Source organism: Oncorhynchus nerka, unplaced genomic scaffold, assembly GCF_034236695.1.
Source record: "Oncorhynchus nerka isolate Pitt River unplaced genomic scaffold, Oner_Uvic_2.0 unplaced_scaffold_1653, whole genome shotgun sequence".
NCBI classification, from domain to species: Eukaryota; Metazoa; Chordata; class Actinopteri; order Salmoniformes; family Salmonidae; genus Oncorhynchus; species Oncorhynchus nerka.
Window position 1 is genome coordinate 1 of NW_027039678.1, and position 10,000 is coordinate 10,000.

General features: G+C 42.3%; 8 non-coding genes and 5 pseudogenes across 8 annotated transcripts; all 13 read right to left on the reverse strand.

Annotated features, from left to right (window-relative positions):
* Positions 1–5,361: 5,361 nt before the first annotated feature.
* LOC135568283 (5S ribosomal RNA) lies at positions 5,362–5,480 on the reverse strand. Its single transcript, XR_010462598.1, has one exon. It is a non-coding gene; the product is annotated as a 5S ribosomal RNA (ribosomal RNA).
* A 241-nt stretch (positions 5,481–5,721) lies between these two features.
* LOC135568230 (5S ribosomal RNA) lies at positions 5,722–5,840 on the reverse strand. Its single transcript, XR_010462559.1, has one exon. It is a non-coding gene; the product is annotated as a 5S ribosomal RNA (ribosomal RNA).
* Positions 5,841–6,082: 242 nt separating this feature from the next.
* Positions 6,083–6,201, reverse strand: LOC135568284 (5S ribosomal RNA). Its single transcript, XR_010462599.1, has one exon. It is a non-coding gene; the product is annotated as a 5S ribosomal RNA (ribosomal RNA).
* Positions 6,202–6,432: 231 nt separating this feature from the next.
* On the reverse strand, positions 6,433–6,551 carry LOC135568232 (5S ribosomal RNA; annotated as a pseudogene).
* A 252-nt stretch (positions 6,552–6,803) lies between these two features.
* On the reverse strand, positions 6,804–6,921 carry LOC135568239 (5S ribosomal RNA; annotated as a pseudogene).
* A 230-nt stretch (positions 6,922–7,151) lies between these two features.
* On the reverse strand, positions 7,152–7,270 carry LOC135568231 (5S ribosomal RNA; annotated as a pseudogene).
* Positions 7,271–7,513: 243 nt separating this feature from the next.
* Positions 7,514–7,632, reverse strand: LOC135568274 (5S ribosomal RNA). Its single transcript, XR_010462589.1, has one exon. It is a non-coding gene; the product is annotated as a 5S ribosomal RNA (ribosomal RNA).
* A 243-nt stretch (positions 7,633–7,875) lies between these two features.
* LOC135568282 (5S ribosomal RNA) lies at positions 7,876–7,994 on the reverse strand. The gene has a single exon (XR_010462597.1). It is a non-coding gene; the product is annotated as a 5S ribosomal RNA (ribosomal RNA).
* A 244-nt stretch (positions 7,995–8,238) lies between these two features.
* On the reverse strand, positions 8,239–8,357 carry LOC135568275 (5S ribosomal RNA). Its single transcript, XR_010462590.1, has one exon. It is a non-coding gene; the product is annotated as a 5S ribosomal RNA (ribosomal RNA).
* Positions 8,358–8,598: 241 nt separating this feature from the next.
* On the reverse strand, positions 8,599–8,717 carry LOC135568233 (5S ribosomal RNA; annotated as a pseudogene).
* Positions 8,718–8,968: 251 nt separating this feature from the next.
* Positions 8,969–9,087, reverse strand: LOC135568286 (5S ribosomal RNA). The gene has a single exon (XR_010462601.1). It is a non-coding gene; the product is annotated as a 5S ribosomal RNA (ribosomal RNA).
* A 242-nt stretch (positions 9,088–9,329) lies between these two features.
* Positions 9,330–9,448, reverse strand: LOC135568234 (5S ribosomal RNA; annotated as a pseudogene).
* A 260-nt stretch (positions 9,449–9,708) lies between these two features.
* LOC135568287 (5S ribosomal RNA) lies at positions 9,709–9,827 on the reverse strand. The gene has a single exon (XR_010462602.1). It is a non-coding gene; the product is annotated as a 5S ribosomal RNA (ribosomal RNA).
* Between the last annotated feature and the right edge of the window lie 173 nt (positions 9,828–10,000).

Genomic DNA, 10,000 nt, shown 5'->3' on the forward strand with positions numbered 1-10,000 from the left:
CTATATAAAGTCAAAGTGAGTCTGATTAACAGCTGTTGCATTTTCACCATTTAGATAAGAATCTTTGTGTCACTCAAAATTGCATTTTTTTTTTTTTGAAAAATAATTTTTATTTTCATTTCATATTCAAATACAATTACAAATTTAGTGCATAACGTTGTACATAACATGGATACTTACAAACAGTATCAAAAAGTACCATAACAATATCAGAATACCAAAACTCCTTAAAAAAAAGTGCTGTTCTGCAGAACCTGACCAGTATTATTGGCCTATATTCAATATTAACATGCCTCTAACAATCTCCAAAAACAATACAAACAATTCTATAAATACAAATATATATATATACCAAAATGCACTCTGGATAAACCTCAGTGTATATAAAATATCTACAAAAGCTTAGTTTACATTCCAAATGTACCTATGTAATACACTTATATCGGTTATAAACACATTTACAATGACGGGTAAATCCCTTTCCAGCTCTGTTTTACTGATGCAATGCCCCCCTTATCTATTTCGAATTGTATTCTTTTCCAAACTTCCTGTTTTATAAATTGAACCAATCCCGTCGGTGACCACTTGAGGGTGTCATTAACTGCACCACATCTGGCCTCCCAAAGTTTGGTCTTGATAAGGGACACCAGAGTCACTAATGCTAATAATTGCACCCTTTCCACATTTTTTATTTCAAGTTTGGCAACCCCTTCATAATCAATGTTTTTTAAAATCTCAAAAAATTGTTGACTTTTTCCCCAAACTGATTGGGCAAAAGAACATTCCCATAAAACATGTGGAATTGTTTCGATTGCGAAACAATTGTGCCTGGGACAAAATTTATTTAGGGTCAAATTATGATCGTATAAAGTTGAACGGACCGGAAGACGTCTGTGTAAAACAAGCCAATTAAAATCTTTCAGTCTGTTATCTAACCCTTTTAATTGTGTCCGTATCCAGGTGGAAGGCGATATTGGTAACCTGTCTCTTGGACGACAATTTTCTATTAATTTTGCGTATAGCAATCTGTGGTTGATTACATTTTCTTTTACTTTGCAGACAGGGGTTTTCCTTGCCCATTCCACTATTTTCTTAAAATGTAACGGGATAATTTCAGCTTTTGGCTTACTATTATCCCACTTCACCATGAATCTTAACGGTACAGACAGCCAGAATTTGATTAAAATGTGACATTTGTGTACAGAAGACGACAAAAGACAACAAATGTTTGAGTAGAACAACGCATCTAGCTTGAGAGGAATATGAGGGAAATCCCTTCCACCAGCCTCTATAGGCTGGTACATCCGATCTCTACGGATGTACTCATATCCCCCCCAAAAGAAATGAAACAGTACCCGTATGAAAGTTTTTCTTAGGGACACCGGCATGGGAAACACATAGGCAAGGTGAAGTAATGAAGGCAGAATGTCCGCCTTCAGCACTAACACCTTCCCACTAAACGATAGTCGCCTTACTTTCCACAGTCCCAATCTTTTATTCATTGATAATAGTTTTTCTTTCCAATTAAACATGTCATCTTTAATTTCATTTCCAAAAGATATACCGAGCACTACCATTGGTCCTGTGCACACAGTCAAACCACATAACTGATCCGTTCTCCATTTCCACTGTCCCAAATATTTTATTTCTGTTTTATTCTTGTTTATCTTCGACCCAGACGCAACAGAGAATTCATCAATGATTTTGATAGACTCTTTCAAGCTCAGGTCGTCTTGTAAATATAAAACTGTGTCGTCCGCATATTGCGATATTTGTAGCATATCCCCTCCAGGTAAAATGATGCCTTTGATGTTGTAATTTGTCCTAATTGCGCATGCGAACGGTTCAATATATAAAACATACAATAGAGCAGATAGAGGGTCACCCTGTCTGACACCTCGTAATTGCTTGATAACATTTCCAATATTCCCATTAATATTTACCCTGCTACCCACATTACTATACAGAATTTTTACCCATTTCATAAAATTATTTCCGAACCCAAATTTTTCCATAATTCTAAACAAAAACTCATGGCTTACCATGTCAAAGGCTTTTTCCTGGTCCAAATTCACAGTAATAGCCGGCAGGTGCCTTTCCTCTAAATAGGCTTGAACGTCTCTGTGCAATTGCAAGTTCCAGGTTAATCTTCTCCCCACCACACCACATGTTTGGTCTAAACCAACAACATATGCCATGGCAGAAGATAGGCGATTAGTTACAGCTTTGCTTAATAATTTATAGTCAACACACAACATTGTTAAAGGTCTCCAATTTGCTAATGTCTTGGGGTCTCCCTTTTTATACAGTAGAGAGATTACCCCCTCACACATCGAAACTCCCATATGCTCTAAACCAAATATACCTCTAAACACTTCCAACAGATGACATCCAATTATATCCCAAAAAACGATGTAAAACTCTTTAGAGAGCCCATCCACTCCTGGTACTTTGTTATCTTTCATGCTCTTCAGCGCCCTATGAATTTCATCTAATTTCAATTCCCCTTCTAATTGGTCTCTAATATCTAAAGGTATCTGCACATCCACGCATTTTAAAAATGTAGTCCCTTTCTCATAATCAATTGTTTGTTTTTGAAATAGTTGAGAAAAGTGGTGTGTAGCGACACCAAGCATGCCATCTCCATCCTCAACCATCTCCCCATCTTGGTCCAATAAAGCCGAAATAGTCCTCCTCTTTCCCCGTGATTTAATTTGCTTGAAAAAATATGCAGAGCACTTCTCATCATTTTCCCATTTATCTTGCTGACTTTTAAAAATGAAGTCTCGAGCTTTCTTTTCAAATAATGTGTGTTGCTTTTTCAGCAGGATGCCCAATTTGTCTTTATCTAATCCACCACCATTTACATTTCCTTGGATGTGTAGATCTTTTAGTTCATTCTGCAATTTATAAAATTCTGTGTGGTTATTACGTACTTTGTCTTTGCAAAAATTCTGAATAAAAATCTTGATTCTTAATTTTGTGCTCTCCCACCACTCTATGACTGTGGAATAAAAAGGTTTCATAGCTACACAGCCCTGGAAAAAATACCTGAATCTTGTCCCAAAAGTTTTGTCATGTAAAATGCCGTTATTAATTTTCCAATACCCTTTTCCAAATTCAGTTGTTTTTAAATCTACTGTCACAGACAGGCAACTGTGGTCCGAATAAAAAACCGGTGTAACGCACACGGAGGACACACAGAGTTCACACGGAACAAACAGATAATCTATTCGGCTCCTCGAGCCCCTGCTGTTTCCCCAAGTGAAACCGGGATCATCCGCATGCGCTATTCTATAAGTATCAACCAAATTATATTTACCTATAAGACTTTTTACAAGATGCCCGCTGAGATTACCTCGGTCATATGACACATTAAAATCTCCCCCCATAAACACCTGTCTGTTTGTCATGAAAATAGCGTCTAGGTCGTTAAGCATTTCCCTCCTTTCCTTGGGTGCCGATGGTGCATATACATTAATAAATCTAAAACATTTACCCTTCCAATCGATATCTACTATTAAAACCCTCCCGTGTACTGCCGAAAAACTTCCTACTATTATTAAATCCCTATTCCCACATATAACACCAACCCCTGTAGAATGCACCCCTCCGACACTCCACCTCGACTCTCCCTGAACCCATTCCCGCGTAAACCTCTCCACGTCATTTTGATCTTTTAAATGTACTTCTTGTAAAAAACACACAGAGAAGCGAATGGAGGACAAATGGGAAAAAACAGTCGCCCTTTTAACTGGGTTCCTAAGCCCTCTAACATTGATGCTAGCTAGGTTAATAATAGACGACATGAGGTAAAGAGGGAAAAAGACAACTATCTAAAAATGACATTATTTTCCAAACTCACTTTAAGTACATTAACTCATTTGGCGGCCTGTCTGGGAAACGATGGTCACCAGTCGGAGGACTGTCCACCAAGACAGGGGTCGGGAAAACACTGTCCTCCTCCTCCTCATGCTCCCCCTCCATCTGCGTGGGTGCTGGAACCCCACTGGGTGCCAGACCGCTGCTCTCGATGGAGGCCGCGCCTGACAGGGATAGCAGAGTCTCCTCTGCGCTGCCCAGGTTTCCCTCGCTTTTCTCCTCAGACTTCCCGCTTTCAAAACAACTGAAGCGATTCCCCCCCCAAAGCGGACTTCTCCGTCGCCTCCATGCGGATGAGTGGGGAAACAGGGCTCATCTGCTTCCTTTTCACCAAGCACTTTCTCCTCTCTCTCACCGTTGTCCAGCTCTCGGTAGCCGCGGGCGCGGTGGGCTCTCCCTTCTCCTCCTCCACTTGCTTATTCCAACTGCTGTCCGCTTCTCCTCTCTCCTCGTGAGATGATGATGGCGTCTCACTCCTGCTCTCCTCGGACTCTCGCAGTTCTCTCTCCATCACTAGCTCATCCACAACCTCATCAATAGCGCTTTTCCCGCTCACCGCTCAGTGACGGAACAGGTGGTCTTCCGAGTTGCACAAACTGCAGCGCTTGGGCACGGTGCAATCCCTCATTGTATGTCCAATAGTCCCACAGTTTCTGCACCTTGTCTGCGAGCAGGCATCCGCGAGGTGCCCGTACGTGCTACACTTCCTACAGAAACGAGGCTGTCCAGCATACATGAGGTAGCCCCTGTCTGCACCGATGGAAAAAGAAGCGGGAGGATGGCGGTAACCATCATGGCCGGTCTCGTCCTCCTTTAGCAGCACACGAAACTGCCTCTTCCCTGTCCAGATGCCTAGGGCGTCCTTAATGTCTCTCACTCCAGGCAAGATGGTCACATACCGGCTGAGGTAGCACACTAACGTTTCTTCAGTGACCCATGGGTTGAACATGTGCACCGTTAGCACCCTCATATTGTGCCTGCACATGGACTCAACGTTAAAATCCACGAGGGCGGGTGCTGTCGCGTTAGCACGGAAGAGCCCTCTTACTTCCTCCAGCCGGGTGATGGTGTAGAGAGACACATCGTAGAACTTCTCGGGTGTGTTCTGTTGCAGGCAGTGCACATCGTCTGCTGTCAGGCGTAGAGGTCCAAACAGAACCTCCTTTCCAAAACGAACTCTCTCCATCAAATTTTCCTTTCCTGTCCAATTAAATCGAAGCGTATTCTTCAGTCCAGCAGCCGCCGACTGTGACGTGGCCGACGACGACATCGCACCACCTTGAGGATCCCGCGCGAAAATGCAGTCGATCTTCCTCTTGATCTTACACTTGATCTTAGCCAAAAGGCCGAGAAGCGATCTGTAGCCATAATTTGTAGCACAGATTGTTGGATGAAATACAAACTAACCTTGCTTACTTATTTCAAAGCGAGGGCACATATTTCAGCCTTGTGGGAAAAAACGGACAAAGAGTTGCCAAATGCTTACAGCACCTGGTATTCCCAGGCTGTCTCCCATCCAAGTACTAACCAGGCCCGACCCTGCTTAGCTTCTGAGATCAGATGAGATCAGGCGTACTCAGGACAGTGTGGCCGTAAGCGAGAAACCATCTCTTGGTGCACTATATAAAGTCAAAGTGAGTCTGATTAACAGCTGTTGCATTTTCACCATTTAGATAAGAATCTTTGTGTCACTCAAAATGTGGAAAAAATTGCATATACTGTAGCCATAATTTGCAGCACAGATTGTTGGATGAAATACAAACTAACCTTGCTTACTTATTTCAAAGCGAGGGCACATATTTCAGCCTTGTGGGAAAAAACGGACAAAGAGTTGCCAAATGCTTACAGCACCTGGTATTCCCAGGCGGTCTCCCATCCAAGTACTAACCAGGCCCGACCCTGCTTAGCTTCTGAGATCAGACGAGATCAGGCGTACTCAGGACAGTGTGGCCGTAAGCGAGAAACCATCTCTTGGTGCACTATATAAAGTCAAAGTGAGTCTGATTAACAGCTGTTGCATTTTCACCATTTAGATAAGAATCTTTGTGTCACTCAAAAATGTGGAAAAAATTGCATATACTGTAGCCATAATTTGCAGCACAGATTGTTGGATGAAATACAAACTAACCTTGCTTACTTATTTCAAAGCGAGGGCACATGTTTCAGCCTTGTGGGAAAAAACGGACAAAGAGTTGCCAAATGCTTACAGCACCTGATATTTCCAGGCGGTCTCCCATCCAAGTACTAACCAGGCCCGACCCTGCTTAGCTTCTGAGATCAGACGAGATCAGGCGTACTCAGGACAGTGTGGCCGTAAGCAAGAAATTATCTCTTGGTGCACTATATAAAGTCAAAGTGAGTCTGATTAACAGCTGTTGCATTTTCACCATTTAGATAAGAATCTTTGTGTCACTCAAAATTGCATATACTGTAGCCATAATTTGTAGCACAGATTGTTGGATGAAATACAAACTAACCTTGCTTACTTATTTCAAAGCGAGGGCACATATTTCAGCCTTGTGGGAAAAAACGGACAAAGAGTTGACAAAAAGCTTACAGCACCTGGTATTCCCAGGGGGTCTCCCATCCAAGTACTAACCAGGCCCGACCCTGCTTAGCTTACGAGATCAGACGAGATCAGGCGTACTCAGGCCGGTGTGATCGTAAGCGAGAAACCTTCTCTTGGTGCACTATATAAAGTCAAAGTGAGTCTGATTAACAGCTGTTGCATTTTCACCATTTAGATAAGAATCTTTGTGTCACTCAAAAATGTGGAAAAAATTGCATATACTGTAGCCATAATTTGCAGCACAGATTGTTGGATGAAATACAAACTAACCTTGCTTACTTATTTCAAAGCGAGGGCACATGTTTCAGCCTTGTGGGAAAAAAAAAAAAATTTCGGACAAAGAGTTGCCAAATGCTTACAGCACCTGATATTTCCAGGCGGTCTCCCATCCAAGTACTAACCAGGCCCGACCCTGCTTAGCTTCTGAGATCAGACGAGATCAGGCGTAATCAGGACAGTGTGCCGTAAGCAAGAAACCATCTCTTGGTGCACTATATAAAGTCAAAGTGAGTCTGATTAACAGCTGTTGCATTTTCACCATTTAGATAAGAATCTTTGTGTCACTCAAAATTGCATATACTGTAGCCATAATTTGTAGCACAGATTGTTGGATGAAATACAAACTAACCTTGCTTACTTATTTCAAAGCGAGGGCACATATTTCAGCCTTGTGGGAAAAACGGACAAAGAGTTGACAAAAAGCTTACAGCACCTGGTATTCCCAGGCGGTCTCCCATCCAAGTACTAACCAGGCCCGACCCTGCTTAGCTTACGAGATCAGACGAGATCAGGCGTACTCAGGCCGGTGTGATCGTAAGCGAGAAACCTTCTCTTGGTGCACTATATAAAGTCAAAGTGAGTCTGATTAACAGCTGTTGCATTTTCACCATTTAGATAAGCATCTTTGTGTCACTCAAAAAGTGTAAGAAATTGCATATACTGTAGCCATAATGTGTAGCACAGATTGTTGGATGAAATACAAACTAACCTTGCTTACTTATTTCAAAGCAAGGGCACATATTTCAGCCTTGTGGGAAAAAACGGACAAAGAGTTGACAAAAAAGCTTACAGCACCTGGTATTCCCAGGCGGTCTCCCATCCAAGTACTAACCAGGCCCGACCCTGCTTAGCTTCCGAGATCAGACGAGATCAGGCGTACTCAGGCCGGTGTGGTCGTAAGCGAGAAACCTATCTCTTGGTGCACTATATAAAGTCAAAGTGAGTCTGATTAACAGCTGTTGCATTTTCACCATTTAGATAAGCATCTTTGTGTCACTCAAAAAGTGTAAGAAATTGCATATACTGTAGCCATAATTTGTAGCACAGATTGTTGGATGAAATACAAACTAACCTTGCTTACTTATTTCAAAGCAAGGGCACATATTTCAGCCTTGTGGGAAAAAACGGACAAAGAGTTGACAAAAAGCTTACAGCACCTGGTATTCCCAGGGGGTCTCCCATCCAAGTACTAACCAGGCCCGACCCTGCTTAGCTTCCGAGATCAGACGAGATCAGGCGTACTCAGGCCGGTGTGGTCGTAAGCGAGAAACCTTCTCTTGGTGCACTATATAAAGTCAAAGTGAGTCTGATTAACAGCTGTTGCATTTTCACCATTTAGATAAGCATCTTTGTGTCACTCAAAAAGTGTAAGAAATTGCATATACTGTAGCCATAATTTGTAGCACAGATTGTTGGATGAAATACAAACTAACCTTGCTTACTTATTTCAAAGCAAGGGCACATATTTCAGCCTTGTGGGAAAAAACGGACAAAGAGTTGACAAAAAAAGCTTACAGCACCTGGTATTCCCAGGCGGTCTCCCATCCAAGTACTAACCAGGCCCGACCCTGCTTAGCTTCCGAGATCAGACGAGATCAGGCGTACTCAGGCCGGTGTGGTCGTAAGCGAAAACCTTCTCTTGGTGCACTATATAAAGTCAAAGTGAGTCTGATTAACAGCTGTTGCATTTTCACCATTTAGATAAGCATCTTTGTGTCACTCAAAAAGTGTAAGAAATTGCATATACTGTAGCCATAATGTGTAGCACAGATTGTTGGATGAAATACAAACTAACCTTGCTTACTTATTTCAAAGCAAGGGCACATATTTCAGCCTTGTGGGAAAAAACGGACAAAGAGTTGACAAAAAGCTTACAGCACCTGGTATTCCCAGGGGGTCTCCCATCCAAGTACTAACCAGGCCCGACCCTGCTTAGCTTACGAGATCAGACGAGATCAGGCGTACTCAGGCCGGTGTGATCGTAAGCGAGAAACCTTCTCTTGGTGCACTATATAAAGTCAAAGTGAGTCTGATTAACAGCTGTTGCATTTTCACCATTTAGATAAGCATCTTTGTGTCACTCAAAAGTGTAAGAAATTGCATATACTGTAGCCATAATGTGTAGCACAGATTGTTGGATGAAATACAAACTAACCTTGCTTACTTATTTCAAAGCAAGGGCACATATTTCAGCCTTGTGGGAAAAAAACGGACAAAGAGTTGACAAAAGTGACAAAAAGCTTACAGCACCTGGTATTCCCAGGCGGTCTACCATCCAAGTACTAACCAGGCCCGACCCTGCTTAGCTTCCGAGATCAGACGAGATCAGGCGTACTCAGGCCGGTGTGGTCGTAAGCGAGAAACCTTCTCTTGGTGCACTATATAAAGTCAAAGTGAGTCTGATTAACAGCTGTTGCATTTTCACCATTTAGATAAGCATCTTTGTGTCACTCAAAAAGTGTAAGAAATTGCATATACTGTAGCCATAATGTGTAGCACAGATTGTTGGATGAAATACAAACTAACCTTGCTTACTTATTTCAAAGCAAGGGCACATATTTCAGCCTTGTGGGAAAAAACGGACAAAGAGTTGACAAAAAGCTTACAGCACCTGGTATTCCCAGGGGGTCTCCCATCCAAGTACTAACCAGGCCCGACCCTGCTTAGCTTACGAGATCAGACGAGATCAGGCGTACTCAGGCCGGTGTGATCGTAAGCGAGAAACCTTCTCTTGGTGCACTATATAAAGTCAAAGTGAGTCTGATTAACAGCTGTTGCATTTTCACCATTTAGATAAGCATCTTTGTGTCACTCAAAAAGTGTAAGAAATTGCATATACTGTAGCCATAATGTGTAGCACAGATTGTTGGATGAAATACAAACTAACCTTGCTTACTTATTTCAAAGCAAGGGCACATATTTCAGCCTTGTGGGAAAAAACGGACAAAGAGTTGAAATTTCACAAGGCAGTGACAAAAAGCTTACAGCACCTGGTATTCCCAGGCGGTCTACCATCCAAGTACTAACCAGGCCCGACCCTGCTTAGCTTCCGAGATCAGACGAGATCAGGCGTACTCAGGCCGGTGTGGTCGTAAGCGAGAAACCTTCTCTTGGTGCACTATATAAAGTCAAAGTGAGTCTGATTAACAGCTGTTGCATTTTCACCATTTAGATAAGCATCTTTGTGTCACTCAAAAAGTGTAAGAAATTGCATATACTGTAGCCATAATTGTAGCACAGATTGTTGGATGAAATACAAACTAACCTTGC